Source organism: Gopherus flavomarginatus, chromosome 3 (assembly GCF_025201925.1).
Source record: "Gopherus flavomarginatus isolate rGopFla2 chromosome 3, rGopFla2.mat.asm, whole genome shotgun sequence".
NCBI lineage: Eukaryota > Metazoa > Chordata > Testudines > Testudinidae > Gopherus > Gopherus flavomarginatus.
This window is the reverse complement of record NC_066619.1, coordinates 136,556,476-136,581,825: the sequence shown is the minus strand read 5'-3', so window position 1 is coordinate 136,581,825 and position 25,350 is coordinate 136,556,476. Positions and strand designations below refer to the sequence as shown.

Below are 25,350 nucleotides of genomic sequence, written 5' to 3'. Positions count from 1 at the left end.
AATGGCCCATGAAGGCAAGATTCACTTTTGCTTTCCTTGCTTGGCTTTACTCACTTCCTCGCCCTATTCCTGCCTTAGTTCTTGGGTTTCCTGATAGCGACAGGGGCCCAGTGGTATGAGGAGGAAGTTGGGCAGCTAGACCCTGGTGGCAAAAGTCCTGCTGCCACTTGCCACCCCACTCTCTTCTCCCAGCTTCACATATTGGCCAACAGGGACTTGGTGCCCAGCAGTGCAACGGAAGGCACTGGACAGAGCCACCCTTGCCTTGAAGCTCCAGCTCATTAAACCATATCTTCAATCGATGCTGGCCAATGAGAGACCAACATGGCTTGCTATTTTAGCACTTGAAAATCCCATTGGCCAATCTTTGGATCTCTCTAATGCCGTGCTTCAGTTCATGAGGGCAAAGGCGAGAAAAGCGACCTTTGAACTAAAGCACTGGGGTTAACATCGTAATGCTGTCTCCTCCTGTAACACAATTTAATACTGGCCCACCCTGTGCTGGTGACAGTTCCATTTCTAGATGTTAGTACAGTTCAGTTACTGTCAAAATTAAAAAGTTTCTATATGCTCAGAGGAAATGAATTTGTTTTATTTGCTTATACATGGCATGAATAAATAGCAGTTTACAGATCCTAGCCTGCAAATTTATCATCTGATATGACAGAGAGAATCATGCATCCACACTGTGCATCAAAATCATGAACTGAGCTACAAGTGCAATAAAAAATAAGCATTCCAAAGTGTAATGTATTGGGGAGCAGGCACTGAAGACACTTCTTGCCTGGGATGCCACTTGGTCTAGGGGAGGCCCTGTCAGGGAAAGCAGGAGTTAGTGTCACATGCCTATTTTCAGGCTGTAATCTGTGGGCACCCTGCTCTGGGGCAGGGACCGTGGCAGCCCAGACTCAGGGCTGGAACAGGCCCCTGATTGAGGGGGTGGCTGCATGGTTTACAGCACTCTGATGTCTCAGACAATGTGTCTCTCTCAAAGCCTCAGCTCTCCATCCCCAGAAGGCTCCTGCGCTGCCTCTGCTCCTTTCACAGTCAAGCAAGGAGCAGCAGCAAGGGTCAGGGATGAGCCATAGGGCACTAGGTGGGGGGCAGAGGCTTCAGGAACCCAGAGTATTTGCTTGTCTGGGGCATTTTGGCTGAGACCTCAGGGACACATTGTGAGGCAGAATCCCAGGCATCTGTATGAAAGGAGCATAAGGACGTAAGAACGGCCGCACTGGGTCAGACTGGATCCATCTAGTCCAGTTTCCTGTCTTCCCATAGGGGCCAAAGCCAGGTGCTTCAGAGGGAGTGAACAGAACAGATAATTATCAAGTGATCCATCCCCTGTCACCTATTCCCAGCTCCTGGCAAACAGAGACTAGGGACAGCATCCCTATCCATCCTGGCTCATGAATTGATTTAACTCTTTTTTGGAACCCTGTTATAGTCTTGGCCTTTACAACATCCTCTGGAAAGGAGGTCTGCAGGTTGACTGTGCGTTGTGGAAAAAATACTTCCATTTGTTTGTTTTAAACGTGCTACCTATTAATTTCATTTGGTGACCCCCTAGTTCTTGTGTTATAAGAAGGAATAAGTAACACTCCTTATTTACTTTCTCCACACTAGTCATGATTTTCTAGCCCTCTATCATATCCCCCCTCAGTCACCTTTTTTCCAAGCTGAAAAGTCCCAGTCTTATTATTCTGTCCTCATATGGCAGACACTCCACACCCCTTTTCTGAACCTTTTCCAGTTCCAATACATCTTTTTTTAAGATGAGGCGACCATATCTGCACGTGACATTCAAGATGTGGGCGTACCATGGATTTATGTAGTGGCAGTAAGATTTTCTCTCTCATTATCTATCCCTTTCTTAATGATTCCCAGTAGTCTGTTCCCTTTTTTGACTGCCACTGCACACTGAGTGGATGTTTGCAGAGAACTATCCACAGTGACTCCAAGATCTCCCACTTGAGTTGCAGCAGCTATTTGACATCCCATCGTTTTCTATGTATCGTTGGGATTATGTTTTCCAATGTGCATCACTTTGCATTGATCAACATTGAATTTCATCTGCCATTTTGTTGCCCTTTCACCCAGTTTTGTGAAATCTCTTTTGAACTCCTCACAGTCTGCTTTGGACTTAACTATCCTCAGTAGTTTTGGATCATCTGCAAATTTTGTCAGCTCACTGTTTAGCAGATCGTTTATGAATATGTTGACTAGTCCTGGTCCCAGTACAGACACCACTAGTTACCTTTTCCATCCTGAAAACTGACCGTTTATTCCTACCCTTTGTTTCCTGTCTTTTAACCAGTTATTGATCCACGTGAGGACTTTCCAGAGGTGAAAGTAAGCTGGTATGTTCCGGTATGGGGTACCGGCAAGAGCCAGTACGCTGTGCCAGCCCGGCCCGGCTTCCCTAGGCTGGGCCCTTTAAATCACCTCCTGAGCCCCCCCTGCTGGAGCCCTGGGCCCTTTAAATTGCCTCCCAAGCCCCCCCTGCCGGAGCCCCAGAGAGCAAATCACTGCCATGGATGCTGCTTTCTCCCGCTCTGCCAACACAGAGCAGGGGTGGCAGAAGCTTCCTTACAGTGGAGGGGGGCACCGTTGTCCGAACTGTGGAACCCCCATGACACCCTTTCCCTAAAGACCCTCACTCACAGCACCTCTCCCCCCAAGGCCACACCCACAGAACGCCTCTTCCCCAAGACTGCACCCTTTCCCCCTCCCCCATCATTTGTCCTAACAGCCAGTAAAGAGTGGTGGGGCCATGGCCCTCTAACTACCTGTTCCAGCACCCCTGACACAGAGCTAAGCAGGCAGCAGTGTGTGCATGTGTGACAGAGACTGCTGTGCTGAGTCGAGCCAGTGAGAGAAGGGGGGCTGATGCCAACATACTCACTCCCCTCCACACACACTCTCTACCCTACCTCACACACTGCAATTGAAAAGCAGCTGGCAATCTAGTAGGATGCCCCTAGAACAATGGGATAGAGAAACCTGCATCATGTGATGCTGTACCAGCCCGTGAGGCATTGCAAACCCTTCCCAAAGCACCCGCAGCCAGTTGCACAGTGGGATAGCTACCCACAGTGCACTGCTCTCTGTGGCAATGCAAGAGAGCTAGCATAGATGTGCTCTGGTGACACAGGGCGGACATGCAACAGCCATTCAATTAAAGCACTTTAACTAAAGCCATGTTACCCTATCATGTAGGCATAGCTTGAGAGTGAGACAAGACCCAGCTCCACTGAAACTAAAGAACCACAATTTTCTCCCTAGTTGGCAGGATTTGAACCTGTTCAGGGAGACCCCAATGGATTTCTAGCCCATCACCTTAACCACTCAGCCACAACTACTGGCTTGATAGGTGGCTCTCACTGCCCTCTCGTTCTGTTCTCACTGAGTGATCAATTCCAGTTGTTTCCTCAGACCAGCTTCCACAACACACACTGCTGTGCCGTTGTGTAAGTGTGTCCATGGCTGAACAGCAAGAATTCCTGCTCCTTTCTCTTCTGACTGGAGCATGAGGAGAGTGTGTTTGGGGTTAATGACGTTGCTGTAGCTTGTTGTCCATTTCCTGCCTTGATCATTCAGACAGTCCCTTTCCCGTCATATCCCCAGCACATCAGTGATTGCGATAGCAGGGGGCAGGTTTTCTCTGGGGCACTGAGCTTTGCCGGGGGGTTGGTGGCTCCTTTCCTTCCTCACCCTGGAGTAAACTCAGCTTTTTATTCCATCCTTGATGTTTCAAGGAATAACAACAGATGACCAAAGAAAGAGGTGGACAGGGTGGGTCTCAGGGGAGGGGCAGAGAGGTTCAAGAGGTGGGCAGGGCAGGGGAGGGTGCAGAGAGGCATGGGTGGCGAGGAGGGTGGTTCTCAGGGGAGAGGTCAGAGAAGTGAGGGGGTGGACAGGGCAGGTCTCAAGGGAGGGGCAGAGAGGTATGAGCAGTGGGCAGGGCTGGTCTTAGGGGAGGGGGCAGAGAAGTGTGAGTGATGGACAGGGTGGGTCTCAGGGGAAGGGGCAGAGAGGTGTGGGCAGCAGGCAGGCCTTGGGGTAGGGAGAAGAGAGGCGAGAGGAGGCCTTGGGGGAGGAGAGGAGTGAGCGAAAGGTGGACCAGCAGGCCTCAGCCAAAGAGCAGGGGTGGGAAGTAGCCAAATGGGAGTGAGGGCAGAGCACAGAGGGCGCCTCAGAGGGAGGAGAACGAGGGAAGGTGGTGGAGTAGGGGAACAGCACCACGGTCTGGGCAGGGTCACCAGAGGATTCAGGGGGCCTGGGGCAAAACAATTACAGGGCCCCTTCCATAAAAAAAAGTTGCAATACTATAGAATTCTATATTCTCATGGGGGCTATGATAACCTTAGTCCCAGATTTGGACCTTAGCGTCCAAAATATGGGGGTTAGTATGAAAACCTCCAAGCTTAGTTACCAGCTTGGACCTGGTACCTGCTGCCACCACCCAAAAAATTAGAGTGTTTTGGGGCACTCTGGTCCCCCTGAAAAAACCTTCCCTGGGACCCCAAGACCCAAATCCCTTGAGTCTCACAACAAAGGGAAATAATCCTTTTTCCCTTCCCCCCTCCAGGTGCTCCTGGAGAGATACACAGACACAAGCTCTGTAAAACTACACAGAGTGACTCCCCCTCTCTGTTCCCAATCCTGGAAACAAAAAGTACTTTCCTATTCCCCCAGAGGGAATGCAAAATCAGGTTAGCAATCCAACACACAGATCTCCCCGATTTCTTCCTCCCACCAATTCCCTGGTGAGTACAGACTCAATTTCCCTGAAGTAAAGAAAACTTCAACAGGTCTTAAAAGAAAGCTTTATATAAAAAGAAAGAAAAATACATACAAATGTGCTCTCTGTATTAAGATGATACAACACAGGGTCAATTGCTTAAAAGAATATTGAATAAACAGCCTTATTCAAAAAGAAGACAAATCAAAGCACTCCAGCACTTATATTCATGCAAATACCAAAGAAAAGAAACCATAGAACTTACTATCTGATCTCTTTGTCCTTACACTTAGAAACAGAAGACTAGAAAGTAGAAAGTACTTCTCCAAAGCTCAGAGAAAGCAGGAAAACTGACAAAAGACTCAGACACACACTTCCCTCCACCCAAAGTTGAAAAAATCCGGTTTCCTGATTGGTCCTCTGGTCAGGTGCTTCAGGTGAAAGAGACATTAACCCTTAGCTATCTGTTTATGACAGGGGCCCCTGCAGGGCCTAGGGCAAATTGCCCCACCTGCCCCCCCTCTGGGTGGCCCTGCCCTCAGCCTCTCCTTGTAAGTCCCCTGCCCCCTAATCATTTTTGTTGCCCTCCCCTAGACTCCCTCCAATTTGTTTCTGGGGGGCAAAAACTGGACACAATGCTCCAACTGTGGCCTCACCAGTGCTGAATAGAGGGGAATAATCACTTCCCTCGATCTGCTTGAAATGTTTTTACCCTTCCAGCCCAATATGACCAGTTACCCATATTGAATGCAGACACAGCAATATTTGATAAATTGGTTCCTGTCCATTCAGGAGGTTATTTCCCACCTATTCCTAAATAATGAAGATGCTCTAAGTGGAGGGGAGAGAGCTGTCCCGTCTGTGCAGTTAACCCATCTCCCCGAGAGGTGGTAGCTCTGTCACTGGGGGAAGCTATGTTGGTGTGTGTGCAAGCTGTGGTATCTACATGTGTATATAAAGTTTAATCAAACCCCATTTTTAAAACCCCTGTGCTCTGGGAATAGAAAAGGAGCTCTCTGAGGCAGAGCCTGTCCTTCAAAATCCTTAAGATCACTGACGTGCCTATGCAAATATCATGGGGTTATAGCTCAGTGGTAAAGTGTTTGACTACAAATCCAGGGGCCCTTAGTTCAAATCCATAGTGCCCCCTTCCAAACCTGTTCCTTCAGTAAAAGTAATTTCATTTGCAGTATGTTCAGCAGCTCCACTAAATAGGGTCCCTGAAATGAATGGACACCCTCAATGATTTCCTGTGCAAATGCATAAAAACCTAGCAAACATGTCCCTCTGCTGAAGTCAGTTCCAACCCTCTAAGTGTCTAGGTTTGTTTCCATCAGTTAAACAAAGACACATTTGCAAGTCCATGGGCTACAAGGTGCAGAAAAAGAACCACATCCACTTGGGAGGAATGGACTAGTCTGTATTACATTTGGTAAGTAAGTTGCCATTGGGACTGAAAACTCTAGTGGGGGTGGACAGGAATCTCTTAGAAAAATAACAAGCCAAGATTTACCAAACTCCCTGTTACACATTCAAACCTCTCTTTGCACACACTATCAATTGGGGCTCTAATAAATGGCAACCTTCCTTTAACACAGATCTTTGTTCCTTGTAACTTTCAGATGCATTCAAATGGCAGCTGTTTACAGGTCATGGGCTGCTAGTTCATGAGCAGGAGCAGAGTCTCCATAAGTTTACCAACCATAGAGCTCATTATGTCTGCATCTAAGGCCTTGTCTACACCACAAAGTTGCAGCGCTGGTGAGAGGGTTACAGCGCTGCAACTTAGGAGGTGTACACATCTGCAGGGCATTACCAGCACTGCAACTCCCTGTTTGCAGCGCTGGCCGTACACCCGGTGGAACCTCAGGTGTAGAGGATCCAGCGCTGGTGATCCAGCGCTGGTCATCAGGTGTAGACACTCACCAGCGTTTTTCTTGACCTCCGTGTAATAAGCAGGTATCCCAGCATACCTGAGGAAGCCTCTCTGGTAATCAAGCAGGTATCCTTCCCCGCGGTTTGCTCCGGTGTTCCCCGAACCCCCCTGCAAGTGGGTCTCCTTCCCCGCGGTTTGCAGGGGGGGTCGGGGAACGCGAGAGCACACCGCGGGGAAGGAGACCTGTTTGTGGGGGGGGGGTTCAGGGAACACCGGAGCAAACCGCGGGGAAGGAGACCTGCTTGCGAGGGGGTTCGGGGAACACCGGAGCAAACCGCGGGGAAGGAGACCTGCTTGCGGGGGGGTTCGGGGAACGCGAGAGCAAACCGCGGGGAAGGAGACCTGCTTGCGGGGGGGGTTCGGGGAACACCGGAGCAAACCGCGGGGAAGGAGACCTGCTTGCAGGGGGGTTCGGGGAACGTGAGAGCAAACCGCGGGGAAGGAGACCTGCTTGCAGAGGGGTTCGGGGAACGCGAGAGCACACCACGGGGAAGGAGACCTGCTTGCGGGGGGGTTCGGGGAACGCGAGAGCACACCGCGGGGAAGGAGACCTGCTTCCCCGCGGTTTGCTCTCGCGTTCCCCGAACCCCCCTGCAAGCCGGCCAACAGCGCTGCAGTGTGGCCACATCTAACACCACTTGCAGCGCTGGTTGCTGTAAGTGTGGCCACTCTGCAGCGCTGGCCCTATACAGCTGTACTAATACAACTGTAACAACCAGCGCTGCAAAATTGTAGATGTAGACATACCCTAAGTAAGTGCAGAATTATTTCAATGTTTCCTACACTGACATCTGCTGCCTCCTCTGGCTGGTTAATTGCACTATTTGAAACCTGCTCTTAAAATTGCACCCTTTCTGGGAGTGAGTCAAAACTGCCCAAGGAAACCCCATTGGGTTTCAAGGGCAGTTTAAGCAAGGAGATGATGGGACAGCACAGGGGTCTCAGAGCTTCTCCTTTATCACAGAGAGCAACGTCAGAGGGTGCTACTAGCATGACTGTGGGGTTCTATTCCTGGCTGTGGGAGGAAAGGGGTGTTTAGGGGATTAGAGTGGGGGCCTAGAAGTCAAAAAGAAAGCATCTCCCTTTTCAGCTTCATTGAACAAGAACATGGCTTCTTATCTCTTAGGTTTCACAGGAGCAGCCGTGTTAGTCTGTATCTCCAAAAAGAACAGGAGTATGCGTGGCACCCTAGAGACCAAGCAATTTCTTAGGTTCTGTTGCTATCATGTGGCCATTTCATTTCACTTATTGTGAAAAGGTTTGGGTACTTCGCACAAAACGTTATTTCCTTGGGAGAGACGGAGAAGTGGAAGCTGCATTGATTTAATCCTCTGAAAATGAGATAAGGATTAAAATAATCCCCAGACAGCTCAATCCCAACCGTTCTCCCTCACTGTTGCCAGTGAAGCTCAGTTCTGTTCCACGGCCCCAAGAACTGCTGGGTGCAAGTGCTGGGTCTGATGTGAAGTAAGAAAAAAAGAAAGATAATGGATGTACTCTATCTCCTACAACTGGAGGAACCATTGAATCCAGCCCCTTCCTTCATTGGCCAAACCAGACAGTCTCTATGTAAAAGAATAAATGGACACAAATCAGATGTCAAGAATTATAACATTCAAAAGCCAGTTGGAGAACACTTCAATCTCCCTGGTTGCTCGACTACAAACCTAAAAGTCGCAATATTACAACAAAAAAACTTCAAAAACAGACTCCAAAGCAAGAGACTGCTGAATTGGAATTAATTTGCAAACTGGACACCATTAAATTAGGCTTGAATAAAGACTGGCAGCTGATGGGTTATTACACAAAGTCAAACTATTTCCCCATGTTTATTTGCCTCCCTACTGTTACTCACACCTTCCTGTCAACTGTTGGAAATGGACCATCCTATCACTACAAAAAGGTTTTTTTCTCCTGCTGATAATAGCTCACCTTAACTGATCACTCTCGTTATAGTGTGCATGGCAACACCCATTTTTTCATGTTCTCTGTGTGTGTGTGCTACTGTATTTTCCACTGCATGCATCCAATGAAGTGGGTTTTAGCCCAGGAAAGCTTATGCTCAAATAAATTTGTTCATTTTCTAAGGTGCCACAAGTACTCCTCTTTCTTTTTGCAGATAAATTAATGGAGGTTTAGTCCATGAATGGCTATTAGTCAGGCTGGGTAAGGAATGGTATCCCTAGCCTCTATTTGTCAGAGGGTGGAGATGGATGGCAGGAGAGAGATCACTTGATCATTACCTGTTAGGTTCAGTCCCTCTGGGGCACCTGGCATTGTCCACTGTTGGCAGATAGGATGTGGGGTTGAATGGACCTTTGGTCTGACCCGGTATGGCCATTCTTATGTTCTTATGAAGGGAGGGGCAGAGCACTGCAACAGACTTTCTGTAGTGTAGTGGTTAGCACATTTGCCTAACATGCAAAAGGTCCCTGGCCTGAAACCAGGCAGAAACATGAGGGCTTAATTTCCCAGCTCCTACTGGCCTGTCCCTGCTGTTGTAGAAGCAGCAGTGATTTCTATGCTCAAAAGGTCTGTTATACTTCCCTGGCTGCCATTTTTGTCTCCTCTCCCTCTCTGAATGCCTGTGAAGTGGCTTTTCCCCTCCTGGACTGCTCGTGGGATGAATGTTCTGGTTGAAGAGCAGAAGAACTTCCAGGTAGACAAGGTGTCTGGGACTCTAATTAGGCAGCACTCACACACCCAGAGCATAGACACTGCCCAAGGTAGAGCGTGACCAACTAGGTGCAGCCAAGTCTTCTCTAGTCACAGGCCATGAGGTGCAGGTCCTTAAAAGGGGAAGGGGCCATGTGCTCAGGAGTCACTCACAAGCTTGTACCTCCAGTGAATGCCCTTTGCCTGGACCACCTGGCCAGTGGTTCTCTGTGTTGTATTTAATTGTGCCTCAGGAAGACTTACCTTCATCGCACCATCCATAGCTGCGCTGTGGGACACTTACCTCTCAGAATCCTGACATCTCCAGTACTGTGCCTGTCCTGGGAGCATAAGTATGCAAGTGTGAGTGTGACACTTCTTTTGAGCTTATCTGTCAGTATAATAAAAGTGCTGCTTTCTGCCAACCTCTGGTGGGTCATTAGTCCTCCCTAAGCTTATGAAGTTTTGCTTTGTGTGCATTACTGAGATATGTTATGACGTTGGGAAATGCCCACCACCAGCCTTTCAGGTGCAACAATGGAGGAGCCAGACTCGCTGCTGACCCATTGAAGGTATCCACACTCCCAAGGACTATCCCAGGAACCATGTATAATGCAGGCTTCTCCGAGATAGCACAGAGACAATGGACACTGCTTGACTCACATCGTAGCAAAGGAGCTTCCTAGCAAGTTGGATGAAACTATGAAAGAGGGGAAGAGACATCATGACTTGGCCTCTCTCTCCCACAACTCAACAGCTGGAAACACACCTGGAGGACAAAGACTGAACTGATTCAGAAATCAGAAGATAATAATAATAATAATACTTTCAAACTAAAGTCCCCAAACAGATTAGTATTGGTTTTTCAGCAGAAAATTTTCAGTTTGGGGAATTTTATTTTCTCAGTCAGACCTTGCCAAGGGAAGCAGGGAGAAAATGTTGGAGTTGTCTCCTTCAGAACAGCTTGGCCTAGACACTAGCTCTGGTTCACTGTTCTGGCCTTGCTCGAGTTGAGGGTATTTTAATAATTTGGGCAGGTCCCAGGGTGTTTGGGGGAAATGGTGAGGATGTTACCTTTAGAGACAAAAACTAAGAAATACAGGACTAGAGAATTTTTTTTTTTTTTAGAAATCTGGGATTTAGACATTTTATTTAAATCAAGGGGGGGGTCTGAGTTTCTGAGAAGGTTTTTGTTTGCAAGAAGCAACATTGTTTGATCTGTCATTGTACCAAAGGGGGAGATGGTTGTCTATAAAGGAGAGGTGAAGATTAAATGCATCCAATAAGGAAGGGATTTGAACCTATGTGTACAGAGCACAATAGATTAGCAGTCCACCACCTTAACCACTCAGCCACCTCATCTGAGCTGTCAAAGAAGAGACAGGAGGAGAAATCTAAGGCCAGCAGAGATAGAGACAATATGGAGTTTTAAAATACTAAGCGGAAGCAGGGGCTGAATGAGCTCCCCCCTCATATCTAGTGAGGAGCTGGGGAAAGACTTCAGGAACAGACGGTGTTTGCACAGACACACCTACTCTGCCTAGCTATGCAGCATGATGAGGCCACTTCCCCAAAATGACCAGTTTTGGCTGGCGGTGGGTTACAAATCACTTTAGGATTGAGTGGAATGAAATGTTATTATCCTTCCTGTATGAGTGAAGGGCAGCAGAACATACCTAGTCCGTCCTGATGGAGGGGTAGGTGGGTGAGGAATAGCTTTTATTGGACTGCATAGAAGTGATTGAGAACATCATCCTAAACCAGTGGTCCCCAAACATTTCACACTGTGCCCTCTTATGCATGGCTGTGGACCCTTGGAAGCCGCGGTCAAGAACCAAGGTTGGGAGTGGGGCTGTTGCTTGCTGGGGAGAGGGCTGCAGACAGGGGTAAAGGGATCGAGGCCCAGGCTGAGGGTGGGGTTGGGAAAGAGCTGGGACAAGGTGGGGCTGAGTGGTGCTCCCTCCCTGCCCTCCATGGGGGCTGGCTCAGGCCCTGAGGTGCCCTCAGGAGTATTCCTCTGTGTCCCCCTAGAAGTCATGCCAAGCATTTTGGGGACCACTGAACCCTACTCACTAATCAGGGGCTAGTGATGCCCAAGTCCAGGGAAAGGGAGAACAAGTGCGGGGCCCCCAGCACTGGAACCATGTGAAGGGGCTGCAGGAGAGGGTCATGGCTGGTGGCACAGGGAGTTAAGGGCAAAGGCAGCACAGATGGGGGCAAGAGTTAGGGGAGAAGGAGGTGCAAGGGTTGGGAGTGCAGGAGCTAGCGGTAAAGGGGGAGTGGGGATCATCCAGGGGCAATGGGGAAGTGCCAAAGTACAAGCTTTGCCCAAGGCACCATTTCCCCTAATGCTGGTCTGAGCAAACAATTGGAAATGACCCTTCAGTGAGACCAGAACCATAGTGTAGAAAAGCCCCTTTGTTAAGTGGTTGTGGCTGAGTGCTTAGGGAGATGGGTTAAAAAACACTGGGTGTCTTTCTGGGGAGGTTTGATTTTTGCCTGCTAGGCAAGGCTGGTGTGTGGTGTCTTCATGGCTGTACTTTCAGTGTCTGATCACCCACAGTGCCACAGGGAGCCAAGTCTAGACATATTCAGAGGCTCTATGCCAGTGTTTCTCAAACTTCCTTTCACTACACACCCCTTCTGCCAAAAAAAAAAAACTTACTACATGGCCCTGGAAAAAGGGACCAAGCCCCTCCTCATTGGGCAGAGCAGAGGAAACTAAGCCCAGCCCCAGTTGGGGGAAGGCAAAACCAGAGCTTGAGGGATTCAGCCCTGGGTGGTGGGGCTCAGACTTTTGGCTTCAGCCCCAGGCCCCAACAAGTCTAATGCCAGCCCTGGCAACCCCATTAAAACAGAGTTATGACCCACTTTGGGTTCCTGACTCACAGTTTGAGAACCACCGCTCTATGCTGTGGCAAGAGAGTTTTCCTGCAGGTGTAGTTAATCCACTTCCCAAGAGGTGGCAGCTACGTCAGTGAGAGAAGCTATATCGGTGGGTGTGCAAGCTGTGGTGTTTACCACATTTAAGAAGTTTAATCAAACCCTAGTTTTAAAACCACCTGTGGTCTGGGAATGGCAAAGGACCTTGATGAAGCAGGGTCTGTCCTTCAAATTCCTGGAAACCATGAATCTATATTGTTGTTATCAGGGGGGTATAGCTCAGTGGTAGAGAGCTTGACTGCTGCTTAAGTGGCTCTTGGTTCAAACCCCAGTGTTCTCTTATAACCTTCTTTCTTTTTTTTTTAAAAGGAAAACATTTTCATTTCCATTCTCCATTACATTCAGGAGCTCCACTATACGGGGGTGCTTGAAATGGATGTAAACACTCAACATTTCAGTGTTCAAATGCATAAAACCCTAGCAAAGCTGTCCATCAGCTGAAATCAGTTCCAATCCTCTAAGTGTCTAGTTTATGTTTTCATCAATTAAACAAAGGTATCATAGGAATGTACATTTGCAGATCTCTCTTCTCCAGGAGCTGTGCTGTGCAGAAGAACAAGAACCACATACAGCTGCAGTTCAGGAGTTTGATGACAAATGTTCTGAGGGCTGGAGAAAAATGCCTTCTAGCTCAACCTGTTTAGCTTATCAAAAGAAGATTGAAAGGTGACTTCACTGAAGCGTTGAAGGGCCTTAATGGAGAGAAAAGATTGGGTATTAAAAGGCTCTTTAATCTAGCAGAGAAAGGCATAACAAGACCCAGTGGCTGGAAGGTGAAAAGAGACAAATTCATATTACAAATTAGACACAAATATTCAACAGAGAGGATGATTCACCACAGGAACAAGCTACCAAGGAAAGTGGTGGATTCGCCATCTCCTGATGTCATTTAGTGAAGACTAGATGCCTTTCTGGAATGTGTTTGCCCCAAAAGTATATCTTGTGTCATACAGGAGACGTGTGATATAGATTCTCAGTGGAGTGTGTTGTTCGAGATCTCAGCTCCTATTCCTTTGCAAGGCTTGTGCGCTGACTTCCTCGCCCAGCTCTGTCCTCCGTGTGCCTGGGCATCAGTGGGACTGTGTCAGGAAAGCAGCATCGCCATCCCAATCTCCGCTCAGCTGGGGAGTGAGCAGGGATGGCCCCTTGAACACCGGAGACTGGGCTGGGGAATCTCATTTGCATAGCCAGGGAACATTGCGGGCAGTGAAGCGAGTCCCTGGTCAAGGGGCTGGTTTTATTCCCAATGTCCCCGGTTCTGGTGATCAAACTTGGGATTGAAATTGGTTCAATTAAATTTCCTCTTCAAGCAAGAAGTTTAACGGGCTGTCGTTGTCGTCCCCCTGAGTTGAGGAGAAGATGCTTCTGACCCGGAAGTGCCTTTGCGGGTTGGCTCTTCTTTTCTGGTTTCTCTTCAGAGTGTGTAAATCTTTTGCTTTCTCCTAAAGATTTCCATGGAGAAGAGCATTTAGAAGTTTCTATCCAATATTTGGAGGCTTTCTTTTGTTGAGGCTGTTCCTCAGCCTTGTGAAAAAACAGACTTGGGGCTGGACTTTGCTTCTTGAATTTCTTTAGAGGGCTGAAGCTTCAATTGTTTTCAAAGGCAGCTTCCCGTCTCTCCTCCCCACAGGCCACCAAACCTTTCAGAGAAAGACCATGTCTGTTATCTGTAGTTAGTGCCTGAGGCTTTTCCAGGAAGGGGCTGTTTTGTGATCTCTCTTCACCATCTCTTTGGTTTGGTGTGTTGTCAGTATTAGTGATTTGCTGGGGCAAGGCTTGCATAATGTAGAAAATGACTTACGGATATCGTTTTGAGTTTCCATTTTTGTTTTTTTCCAATGAGTCATTTCATTTCAAAGGAAGGAATTAGAATAACTAGTCCCCATATTTTCTGTGTTAATATTGAACGGTACAAAAAGGTTATTCACACTGGCCTGTCCAGTTATTCTAGATGACCTTATGCAGCAGAGCTCATTAACAATTAATTCTTTCACCCCCAACGATTTCCTGTAAGAAGGCCAGAGTGGGTCAGACCAATGGTCCATCTAGCCCAGTATCCCGTCTCTGACATTGGCCGCTAGTCTCCTTAGTCTACCTTGCAGGATTGATTGCATGGTTTGGATCATTCTTTCCCTCATCTCCCTACAGAAGAGAAACTTTCCATCCCTTTCCCGTTTGGAAAATGCCACCGTTTTAACTTAGGAAACAGTCTCTGTAAATGTTTTGCCCAGACAAGGGATAGTTCATAGGCGCAAAAGAGGAGGAAGGTCGGGGCTCCTTGAGTCACATTCCTAGCGTTTAAGGCCAGAAGGATCCAGCTGATCACCTCAGAGGGACTGGGGTGCATCAATGCCCGAGGGCCTACCATGGCAAGGAATTGATTTGATGCCATTGACCATACGTTTGAGAGAGTTCTGTGGGAAGGAGCAGACTAGAGCATTGGGGCTGCGGTATAGTGCTCGCATAGGCTTGCTTTGCCCTGTTTTGCTGTACGAGTTAACGGTGAGAGATTGGTAGTCACAGGTCAGTGGGTGGGTCTGTGCACATTAGGAGTGTAAAGGGAACCATCTTTGAACAGAATTGTGTGTTCAGGGGTCTTGCTTTGAATTCTTCCACTGGAGTCATTTCGGGGAAGTGAGCCTCACTTAGAGTTACCTCCTTAGGGTGTTCATGGGGTTGCTGGGAGCTCGTCAAGGTGAGGTCGAAAGTGGTGGGGGCAGGGGTGCACGTGCATTGCACAGGCTTGGCATTGCTTCTTGGCTCTCTGTGAGCTAAGATTAAGCGTAGTAGGCCACTGCCAATACCAAGAGTGAGACGGCGTAACTTCATGCACCCACAAGGGGGAAGAGACCTGTAAACCTCCCCTGCTGGACTTTATCCCCTTGAGCTCTGAACTCACTGAACTGAACTCCACCATGTGAGGGTCATCCTATTCTCATTACCCGGCCTGCTTATTTATACCCATGACTGTCTGTAACTTTTTGTATGAGTGATGTACCCTCACTGCTTGCTGTATCTTGATCTCACCCACCGTATACCCCCCCATTGGGGGGCATTGCAGACTGTATATGTTATGTGCTATTCAATACCAAAATACTAGCATCTCCCTATACTCTGTATGTTACCCCCGATGACCAATAACTGACGTTTCAAACTCTCTGTATTATCTATTTTTAAACATTTTCCAGTAAACTTTTAAATCTGTTCTTATCAGTTTAATTTTCTCAAATGGACATCTGCAAGCCATTGTCCTGAAGATGGAATCTCCTGCAGCTATTCTTAAAAAATTGATACTGCTTTGTAGATCTGCTCTAGTGCTCAAGTTTATTTGCATATGCATGCTGCTGATTTGCATATGAACTGCACTACTGACACTTTGAAAGAAAATTCTCTTTTTTCTTCTCTTTCAGCTACACCATCATTGCCTGCTGCTGTTCCTGTGTGTTCCTCTTCCCAGAAAACCCAACAGAAGCCTGTCCCGAAGACCCAGAGCAGCAGCAAGGATGAAAACATCAGGAGCTGGCAGAAGAAAATCCCGGTAGACACCTCTACGGGAAGATTGAGCAGCAGAAGGCCAGCTCTTCGGGACCTCACATCCAGGAGCAAGAACATCTCGACAGCGCCCCCCAGAGAAGGACCCCGGAAGAACCTAGCCTGCTTCCCAGGTCCAGGATACTGAACTCCACCCTGCTGCTCCTGAGAAGGATGCCACCGGAGAAGCCCCCCTGAGGATTCAGGGCCAGGATGCTGAAAGCCACCCCGCTGGGAAGGACGCCACTAGAGGATCCCCCCCGAGGATCCAGGACCAGGATGCTGATGGCTGCCCTACCAAGAAGGGCGCCATCGGAGAAGTCCCCCCAACGACCGAGGACTGGGATGCTGATCGCCGCGCCGCCATGAAGGATGCCGCCAAAGGAGTCCCCCTGATGACCGAGGACCGGGATGCTGATCACTGCCTTGCCGGGAGGGACGCCACCAGAGGATTCCCCCCAACAACCGCCGACCGAGATGCTGATCACCGCAGTTCCAGGAAGGATGCCGGAGGAGCCAACCTGACACCCAAGGACCGGGATGCTGATTACCGCCCTGCCAGGAGTGACGCTGCCAGAGAAGCCCCCCAGACAACCGAGGACTGAGAGGCTGATCGCCAGCCTGCCAGGAAGGATGCCACCAGAGAAGCCCCCCCGACGACTGAGGAATGGGATGCTGAGCGCCACCTTGCTGGGAAGGACACCGCCAGAAATGCCCCTCAGATGACCGAGGACCAAGAGGCCGATCGCAGCCCCGCTGGAAGGGATGTCGCCGGAGGAGCCTCCCAGATGACCCAGGACCAGAATGCTGAGCACCGCCCCGCCAGGAAGGATGTTGCCCGAGGAGCCCACCAGAGGCTGCAACTGCCAAAGGATCCCCCTGCTATCCCCAGCTGTCAAGAAACCTCTGCTTTATACCCCAGCAGCCCCAGCTGCCATGGGAGGTTCTCTGGCAGATACCAGACACACCCCCTGCTCTCTAGCAGCCCCTGCCGCCGAGGGACAACTCCCCTGACTCTCAACAGACCCCCCCCCCACTGCTTCCCAGGGGCTCCGGCCACCGGGAGAGATCCCCGGTGCTCCTAAGGCACAGCGACCACGGAAAGATCCCCCCCCCCCCCGCCGTGCACCAGAAAGAAGCCGGGAGGGCCCCAGCACCCCACGAGATAGCTGCTCAGCCCCAGACACCAACCAGAGGGACCACAGGACTCTACCTGACGCCTGCCTAGCCAGACCGCCCGACCCCACCTCCTCCAGGGAGAGCAAACCAGCCAGAGAAACCTCTGGTGCCGCTGGGACCCCTGCTCCACAGGGGACTGATGAGAACTCATTTACCTGAAATACTCTCTTGCCGCAGACAGGCTCATTTGCCCCAACTGCGGGCCACCCTGATGCTTCCATCTCCTTGGAAGGGTCACCAGGCATCTGAAGAGATACCACAACAAATCCACCACCTTCAGCGGTGCCCTCTGCAGCCTGCCCTTTGAATCCCGGAAGAGGTGTAAGGCACACCAGGTCAGCTGCAAGAAAGCCCACACAGCAGCAGCATCTCCGGTTCCAGCTCCCAGCCCTCCAGTGCCCCTGCCTGCTACTCCTGTGTCCCGAGGAAACAGGGCAGCGCCGCAAGCCGCTGCCCAGAAGCCCACACCAGTCCCTGGGTTGGTGGACCAGGGCCCCACCGTCGGGACGGCACATACCACCGCAGGGAACGTCGACCAAGCCCCTGCCAGTAGGTGACCTGTCACACCTTCCCAGGTCACCCGGAAGCTCTCTGAGCTGTGACGTCTCAGTGCCTCCTTGATGCCAAACCAGTGTGACCCCATCCCAAGAAGGATCAGTGCCCCACTGCCTAGGGCAGTACTCACTGAAAATGCCATGGTCACGGCAAGTTGAAAAAGGGAGGGCAGATGCTCCCAAAACTGGTGGTTAACACTGAAGTTAAACTCACCAACCAGTCACAAACTGTGCTTCTGATCCCCCACACAGGTTATTGAGAAGCTGAAAAAAGAAATCACATACCTTCCTTTATTGCATTGCACTTCTCTGACTCCTAGTCAGAACCAAGGTCCAGTACAGTGAGAGGTTATTTTAAAACTCTGAGCACATAAACAAAATGTTCTTTTGACCCCAAAGGGTCAGCCACATTACCAAGTCAGCATGGGTTTGGATCTTACTGAAAATACCATGATGCCAGATGATACTTTAGCATCTAAACTAAAAGTTTAGATAAGAAAGAGAAAGAAAATCAGAAACAGAAAGAAAGTTGTTAAATGGGAAAGCAATCAGATACATTCAGAAATCTATATATCAGGTTCTTAGCAGTATTGGTAAGTTGCCGGCTTGAAAGTCTGTTTGGAACACAGTTACAGCTTGGATGGGTCATTCAGTCCTTTGTTCAAGGCTTCAGTTTGTATAGGTGCTGACTTTTGGTTTTGCCAGTGGGTGTCCCATCCTGGCTCTGCCCCCTTCTCCAAGGCCCTGCCCCCACTGTACTTCTTCCTGCCCCATCTCCCTAGACTCTCCTGAATGCTGCCTCCTTACCAACCCCCTGCCCTAAATGCCTCCTACCGACTGCTCACTCCTTTCCACCCCCTCCTGCCTTAAGGGCGAGGGTTCTTGTGCTGGAGGGGTGTTCTGCCACGTTTGAGGGGAGGCTATTTTCAGCATATTTATACACTTTCAGTGTACTCATTGAAAGTGTGTCTATAATTGGTATCTCCCCTTCCTGATGTTTCCCAGTTCTTGTTCTCTACCTGGATCCCTTTTCCCATCTCTCTCTCTTTCTGCTCCCCACCTCCTGGTGCCTCTGTCTAGTGCCCGCTCCCACCCACGCACTCAAAGCAGTTCTATCTTCCCCCAAGCCCCACCCACTCTGGCCAGCCCAGAAACTGCCCACCCTGAGCCAGAGAGAGAAATTGAATTCAACAGCCCAGCATAGAAATGGCCCATTTATTCACCCTGCTTTATGGCTGCTGTGTTACTCCAGCTCCTCCCAGTCCCCCAGGCTGCAGCCCACCCCTACTTTGAAGATCGCTCGCTGACTCCCTCACCCACTCTGCAACTTTTGTGGGCGGGGAGCCCCGCTGGGATCATGGCCAAAGGTAGGGGGGGAGGGGTAGCTTCCTCCCCCGGGCTGCAGCAACCCAGCACCCAGAAGACAGACAAGCTCAGGCATCCCAAGGTGAAGCAAGGCAGTGTCTCCTGACTTGAAGCTCATACACGGGGGTGAATGCAGCACAAGGAATGCAGCTCCCAGGGAAGAGGAGATGGGGGGTGGATGGATCCAGGGGAAGGAAATCAATCTTTCCTGAGGCAGATGCTGATCGGCATGGGAAGGGATAAACTTCCTCTTGGGGATGAAAAGCCCCTCAGCCAAGCTTGATCTGGTCAGGGGAGGAGGAGACAGCTTTGAAGGGAGCAAGCTTGCTTTCCCAGGCATGAGAGCCGGCCATGGAGAAGAGCCCATGGGGAGGACGTGGCTACAAGCACTGGTGGCATGTTGGCCCCTCTTGTCCCCCCACACATGGGGGAATGAATGCAGAGCCCTGGGATTGCAGAACCGTAGGGGCTAGGAGCTCCCAGAGCCCACATGGGAGGAGTTTGGGCCTAGGCAGGGTCCGGGCTGGGAAGGGGGGGCTGCCCATTTGCACCTGGGGCTAGGGCTGCAGTGAAGCCCCTCTCACCTTTGGTCATGGCTCAGTGCACACAGCTGGCTGGCTGGAGCACGGGGAAGGGGCAAGCAGCTGGCCTCAGGCCAAGTTCACTCATCAGACACCAGGGCAAACTTTTCTTAAAGGAGCAATGACTATTTGGTTTGTCCCCCTGCCCAGCACTAAAGGGCCCACCGCTGGTTTCTCCTGGCTGGAGGGGGAGCACAGGTCCTGAGGGAGACACCAGGATGGGCTGAGAATGGCTGCTCAGTCCTTGAGAAACTCCCTCCCAGCCCGTACTGCCCCCATCAGCCCTCTGGGGCAAGCCAAGAAGCTGACCAGCGATCTCCCCCCAACTCCCTGCCTAGAGGCTGCCCACCCCATCCCCTCCACCCCTAGCCCAGAAGCTGCCAAGCCCTGAAAATTAAAAGGACTCACACATGCCTGCAGTGCAGCTGGGAGCTACAGCAGCTGCAGGGAAAACAGCTGATAGGCGGGTGTTGGCACCAAACAGCTGATTGACCACAGCCAGCCAAAGAACTGCTGAGGGCTGCTGAGCATGCTAAATAGCTGATTGGCGTTGCCAACAGCTGAGCTCCCCGGTGGGTGCAGAGCACCCACAGAGGCGGGGCCTATGTCGGTTTGTAGAGAAGTTGCTCCAGAGGTAGGAAGAGGGATTGAAGACAAAATGGAGATGATGCAGCTGCCCTTTACATTCCTTTTGCCAAGCAACTTCTACTTCCTGTGTCCCAAACACAAGCTTCACAGTACATGGCATGGAAAAGCCTTGGAGGTCTCAGTATACAGGCATACCCCTGCATGTCTTGCTGACTCAATAGGTGTATCCCCTTGATCCTTTCCATGGATTCATTGTACAGTTGATGACCCTGGATGGGCCATCAAACAGGCTAGGCAGTGCTGATACCAATAGATCTGGGAGTGTCACCCAGAAACACAGTCCACAGTCTGGAATACAGATATACCCTATGTATCTATATCTCACACTACAAAGGTGATACAAACAAACAAAATGATCTTACTTGGAAAATTATAACATTTTCCCTGACACTTAACATGGCATATCTAGTACAATTCATTGCAATTTTATCATATTGGTATTAATAATAAAGTAATAATAATATAAAGTGTCTCACAATTCCAGACAGTGTCACACTTAGTAAACCAGTGAATTCCCAGAACCAGCTGCCCAGGTCCTTGAAGATGCAGAACACTCTGCTTAGGAGGGATTGAAATAGCCACATATTTGCTGGGAACACACACAGACAGGCCCTGTGTCAGTCTGTAATCCTATGTTCACTCTTCTGGAAAATTATAATCAATTTTGTACACAGTATGGTTTGTGAAGCATCATTTGAAATTGCATAATTACTGAATATTATCCTCCTGTTAAAATGTGTAACAACACTGTATGTAAAGTGATGAGATTTTACTGTATGATATTACAAAAAGTTACAATTCTGGGGAACACCCACAGACCAGTTGCTCGGAGACAGCAAGGCAAACAGCTGGTCAAACAGCCCTTTGCTGGCAGGGGGAAGGTGTGAAGAAGACATTTACATTCCATCACATGAAACTCATATCTACAACAGACAGCCTGGCACCATCACTCAGCTGAGAACTGAAGTTGTTTCTAACAGAAAGGACTGAATTATAAAAAGAGGTGAGGGAAGTCTCTCTCTCTCTGAAGAACTGAACTTGGGCAGCAGGGGCAGGGTAGGGGGAGTCCTGGCTGAAAGGAAACCCAGCCTGTCTCAGCACATTTGCTTTGAATCCATTTTAGCTTGTTAACTTAGACGTTAGTTTGTGTTTTCTCTTGCATTTCTTTTGTAAACAATTCTGATTTTATGCTCCATTACCCACAGTCACTGAAAAGATTTTTTTTCGGGCAGTTAATTTTGTTTTATTGTTTTACCTAACCAGTGTGTTTGGATTCAAGTGTGTTGGAAACTCCATTTGGGATAACAAGGCTGGTGCATGTCATTTTCCACTGATGAAATGACAGATTTCATATGAGCTCCCATTGTTTAGTAGTGTGCTGGACAGGACAAGATGCACATGTCTGGGAGCAGAGAATTTTCTGGGGTTCTCCTGTGGGGTACTGTCATTCGGGAGTCACTGACTAGCAGCACCCAACACTGTGTAGCTGGCAGTAAGTTACATGCTGGAGACTGCGTGTTAACTGCCCTGGAGTGGCTGCTCTCACAGTGGAGCAGTGTAAAAGGCACTCCAGCCTGGGGAACTGAGGGGACACAGCTGTTCAACACTCCAGATTGTACTGTGCTTAATGTCACAGACACTCAATTTCAAAGTCTCCCAAAATACAGAGCAAGTAAATCCACGTCCCAGAAATCCAAGACTCCAGAGAGAGGGCAAGTCTCCTTGGCTCTGCTGCTTGCTGACAGAGAGGTCCAGAGACAAAGAGAGAGTCCCAGGGAAGCTGGGAACAGTAACCATGGGCTGGTGGGGTTCAGTGGAGAAAGGGAACAGGAAGGGCAGGGATATTACTGAATTCAGAATCTCAGCAGTACTAGATGTCAGGATAGCACATTGTTTTCCAATGGGCTGCACTATCTCAATTATACATATAAAACAGTGGGGTCTAAATTATCTGTTTCCACTCAAGAGAGATCTTGGAGTCACTGTGGATAGTTCTCTGAAAACATCCACTCAGTGTTCAGTGGCTGTCAAAAAGCAAACAAAAAGTTGGGAATCATTAAGAAAGGGATAGATAATAAGACAGAAAACATCATATTGTCTTCTCTATGAATCCATGGTATGCCCACATCTTGAATACTGCATGCAGATGTGGTCTCCCCATCTCAAAGAAGGTATATTGGAATTGGAAAAGGTTCAGAAAAAGACAAAAAATGATTAGGGGTATGGAACAACTTCTGTATGAGGTGAGATTAAAAAGATTGGGACTTTTCAGCTTGGAAAAGAGACAAAGGGGGGATATGAGAGAGGTCTATAAAATCATGACTGGCATGGAGAAAGTGAATAAGTGTTATTTACTCCTCATAACACAAAGACTAGGAATCACCCAATGAAATTAATAGGAGGCAGGTTTAGAACAAACAAAAGGAAGTATTTCTTCACACAACGCACAGTCAACCTGTGGGACTCCTTGCCTGAGGAGGTTGTGAGGGCTAGGACTATAACAGGATTTAAAAGAGAACTGGATAAATTTATGGAGGTTAACTCTATTAATAGCTATTAGCCAGGATGGGTAAGGAATGGTGTCCTTAGCCTGTGTTTGTCAGAGGGGGGTGATGGATGGCAGGAGAGAGATCGCCTGTTGGGTTCACACACTCCGGGGCACCTGGAGTTGGCCACTGTCAGTGGACAGGATACTGGGGTAGATGGACCTTTGCTCTGACCTAGTATGGACATTCTTATGTTCTTACGTTATATTGGACCTAAGCCCCAGTTTTACTTGAGCAAACAGGAGATATTTGACACTGTGAGATACTGCTCCTGCGTGCTGTTCCCAAAGTGTTCTGCAGCAGGGAAGGATCTCTGGTAGTGTATGTGTCACTGGCTTATTGCAGGGATGCAGAAACAGGGCAGAGTAGGGATGGCATTGGGGGGTGGCATGAATCATCTCTCTTCATTTCCCCTTCCAAGAATCAAGGGGATGGGAATCCTTACCCAGCGAGGTCACATTCTCATAGTTCTCCTGCATGATGTCTCTGTAGAGGGCTCTCTGAGTGGGGTCCAGCAGAGCCCACTCTTCCCTGGTGAAATACATAGCCACCTCCTCGAAGGTCACCGGCCCCTGAAAGAGCAAGAGTCCAACACTCGGTACCTACTGCACCGCTCACACTTTCAATCAAATGGAAGCTCTGGTGGATGACAGTCAGAGTCCCACCCCCAGCCCAATCAGAGAATCCTGGAAACACCAGGGTGAGGGGATGAACAAAGAGCCCTTTGTCTCTCCCAGCAAATCCATCACACACCTACTAGCCACAGACAGATAGAGGAGAGGGAGGCCCTAGCAGGGACCAGGGAGAGATTCCTGGTAGGAAGCCCAACAGCCTCCTCATTGTGAGGAGCTGGATATGAAGGGAGGGGAATCTCCCCTACATCTGACTGGTGGGTGCCCCCTTCATATCTCACAGCAGCCAGTGGTTAGTCGGGTTAGGCTCCAGCACCGGGAGACTGGTCAGTTTTCCTAGCCCCATGTAGGTGGGTTATTTTCTGTTCCAGAATTAAGGGCATTTCAACCTCCTAATCTCATGGGTCTGCTCCTAGAGTCTAGGCTCCTTATTAAACAACTCCCAGCAGGTTTGTCACACTCTGTCCTCCTCCCTTCCCCATCCTGTGCATTTCCTGCCCCTCTCCAACCTCCAAACCAGACTGTGCAAACCTACCCATCTCCGCTGTATTTGCTGTCCCTCTCCCACCAGCAGGAGCCCACCAGCAACCCCCCAATAATCCCTACCTGAGCTGGCTCCACTGCAGCCATTTCTCTTCCCTGTGTCATGGGAGGATGGGATGAGCTGGAGCGAAACATGGACATCATTCTGCAGCCTGGCAGGGCGAGAAGGGCAGTTGTGGAGGTTTCAGAACAGGTTTTAGTTAGTTTCACATCACGATTCCCCCAGGCCCTTTCCCTGCAGACAGACATCCTAGATTCTGCCATCCTGGGAAAATGCTTGATCTCTTGATTATAGTGTAGACCTGGCCCCTCCTGCCAGGCTAAGCCCGGAGAGAGATTTCTAATCTTCCATCTCCGTCTCTCCATCCCATAACAAAACCCTGGTCTACACTGGAGGTGGAGGTTGATCTAAGATACGCAACTTCAGCTATGAAAATAGCATAGCTGAAGTCGGCTTACTTAGATCGATTTACTGCAGCATCCGATTGCTGCTGCTAACCCATTGAGTCCGCATTCGCCCCTTGAGGCAGTGGAGTACTGGAGTTGATGGGAGAGCACCACCTGCCGATCTGGTGGTAGGATAGACCTGCCCTTTGTCTCTGAACACAAGGCTAGAAAAGAGCAGAACCAAAGGAGTCACTCTGGGGGATTCCCTCAGACACTGACCCCAGGGCAGTCACACCCCAGCAGGGGGAATATCCAGTGAGGAACTGGCTTTTCCTCTGTCTGATCCTTTTTTCGTTCACTGGAAATCTCCCCACCGACTCATTTCTCCCACTGCCCCTTTCAGTCTCTACTTCCCCTGTCCTCTCTCCCTACCCCTCTGGCTGGGAAAGTTCCATTCCTGGGGGCTTTGCTCTTCCATGGCTGGATTTTCTCCTGGCAATTGCTAATGGGAGGAGAGGCTGTTTGTGCAGAGTCACTTTCTTGCTAGTCCCCAGCACTTTCTCAGAGGTCTTTCAGTTACCTGGAGTCTATGGTAGAATTTGTATTAACAGGGCCCAGGTCTGCCCCAAGGGGCTAGTACAAGCTGGAGAAAGTCATCATCTGGGTCAGGCAGAGAAAAAGCTTTAATTAAGGTCACTTCTCAGCACCGAACCCCTGCTGGGGGAGCAACAGCTGCTAAGTCTGGTCTCCCAGATCACAATGGAGGCTGCAGCGTCTGACCCAGGAAACTGAACCCCAATATCCTGAGCAGAGAGGGACAGAGCGTTTGAGCAGCTTCCCTCCTTTAGCTCTCTGGGGAGAGCAGCTAATGAGAGCCCCTCCTCACAGGGAGAATTGCGGATCTCATTTGCCCCACTGTCTATCTGGAGTCACTCCTTATCTTTCCATACAGTGACTCTGGATTATCATGGTCTCAATGAAACCAGATTTCAAAAAGAATGAGTCCAGAATGCTGTGGAAGAGACCATTGTGTGGCAGTGCTGACCCCCTTCCCACCTCCCTCACCCCCCAAGATCTAGGACAAAGACTTGTGGGGGAGGGGCACGAAT

The 25,350-nt window shown here is 49.5% G+C and overlaps 1 protein-coding gene and 1 non-coding gene across 3 annotated transcripts in view; one reads left to right on the top strand and one right to left on the bottom strand.

Moving 5' to 3' along the window:
• LOC127048436 (zinc finger protein 501-like) overlaps nucleotides 1-24,020 on the bottom strand; it is a 257,068-nt gene extending 233,048 nt beyond the window's left edge. Inside the window, exon 1 of one of the 2 annotated variants that reach the window (XM_050948254.1) lies at nucleotides 23,918-24,020. The gene's annotated coding sequence lies outside the window, so the exon portion shown is untranslated. The remainder of the gene's footprint in view (nucleotides 1-23,917) is intronic. The other variant, XM_050948255.1, reaches the window with a different exon arrangement.
• LOC127048539 (U5 spliceosomal RNA) lies at nucleotides 13,674-13,789 on the top strand. The gene has a single exon (XR_007773721.1). It is a non-coding gene; the product is annotated as a U5 spliceosomal RNA (small nuclear RNA).
• Nucleotides 24,021-25,350: the final 1,330 nt, after the last annotated feature.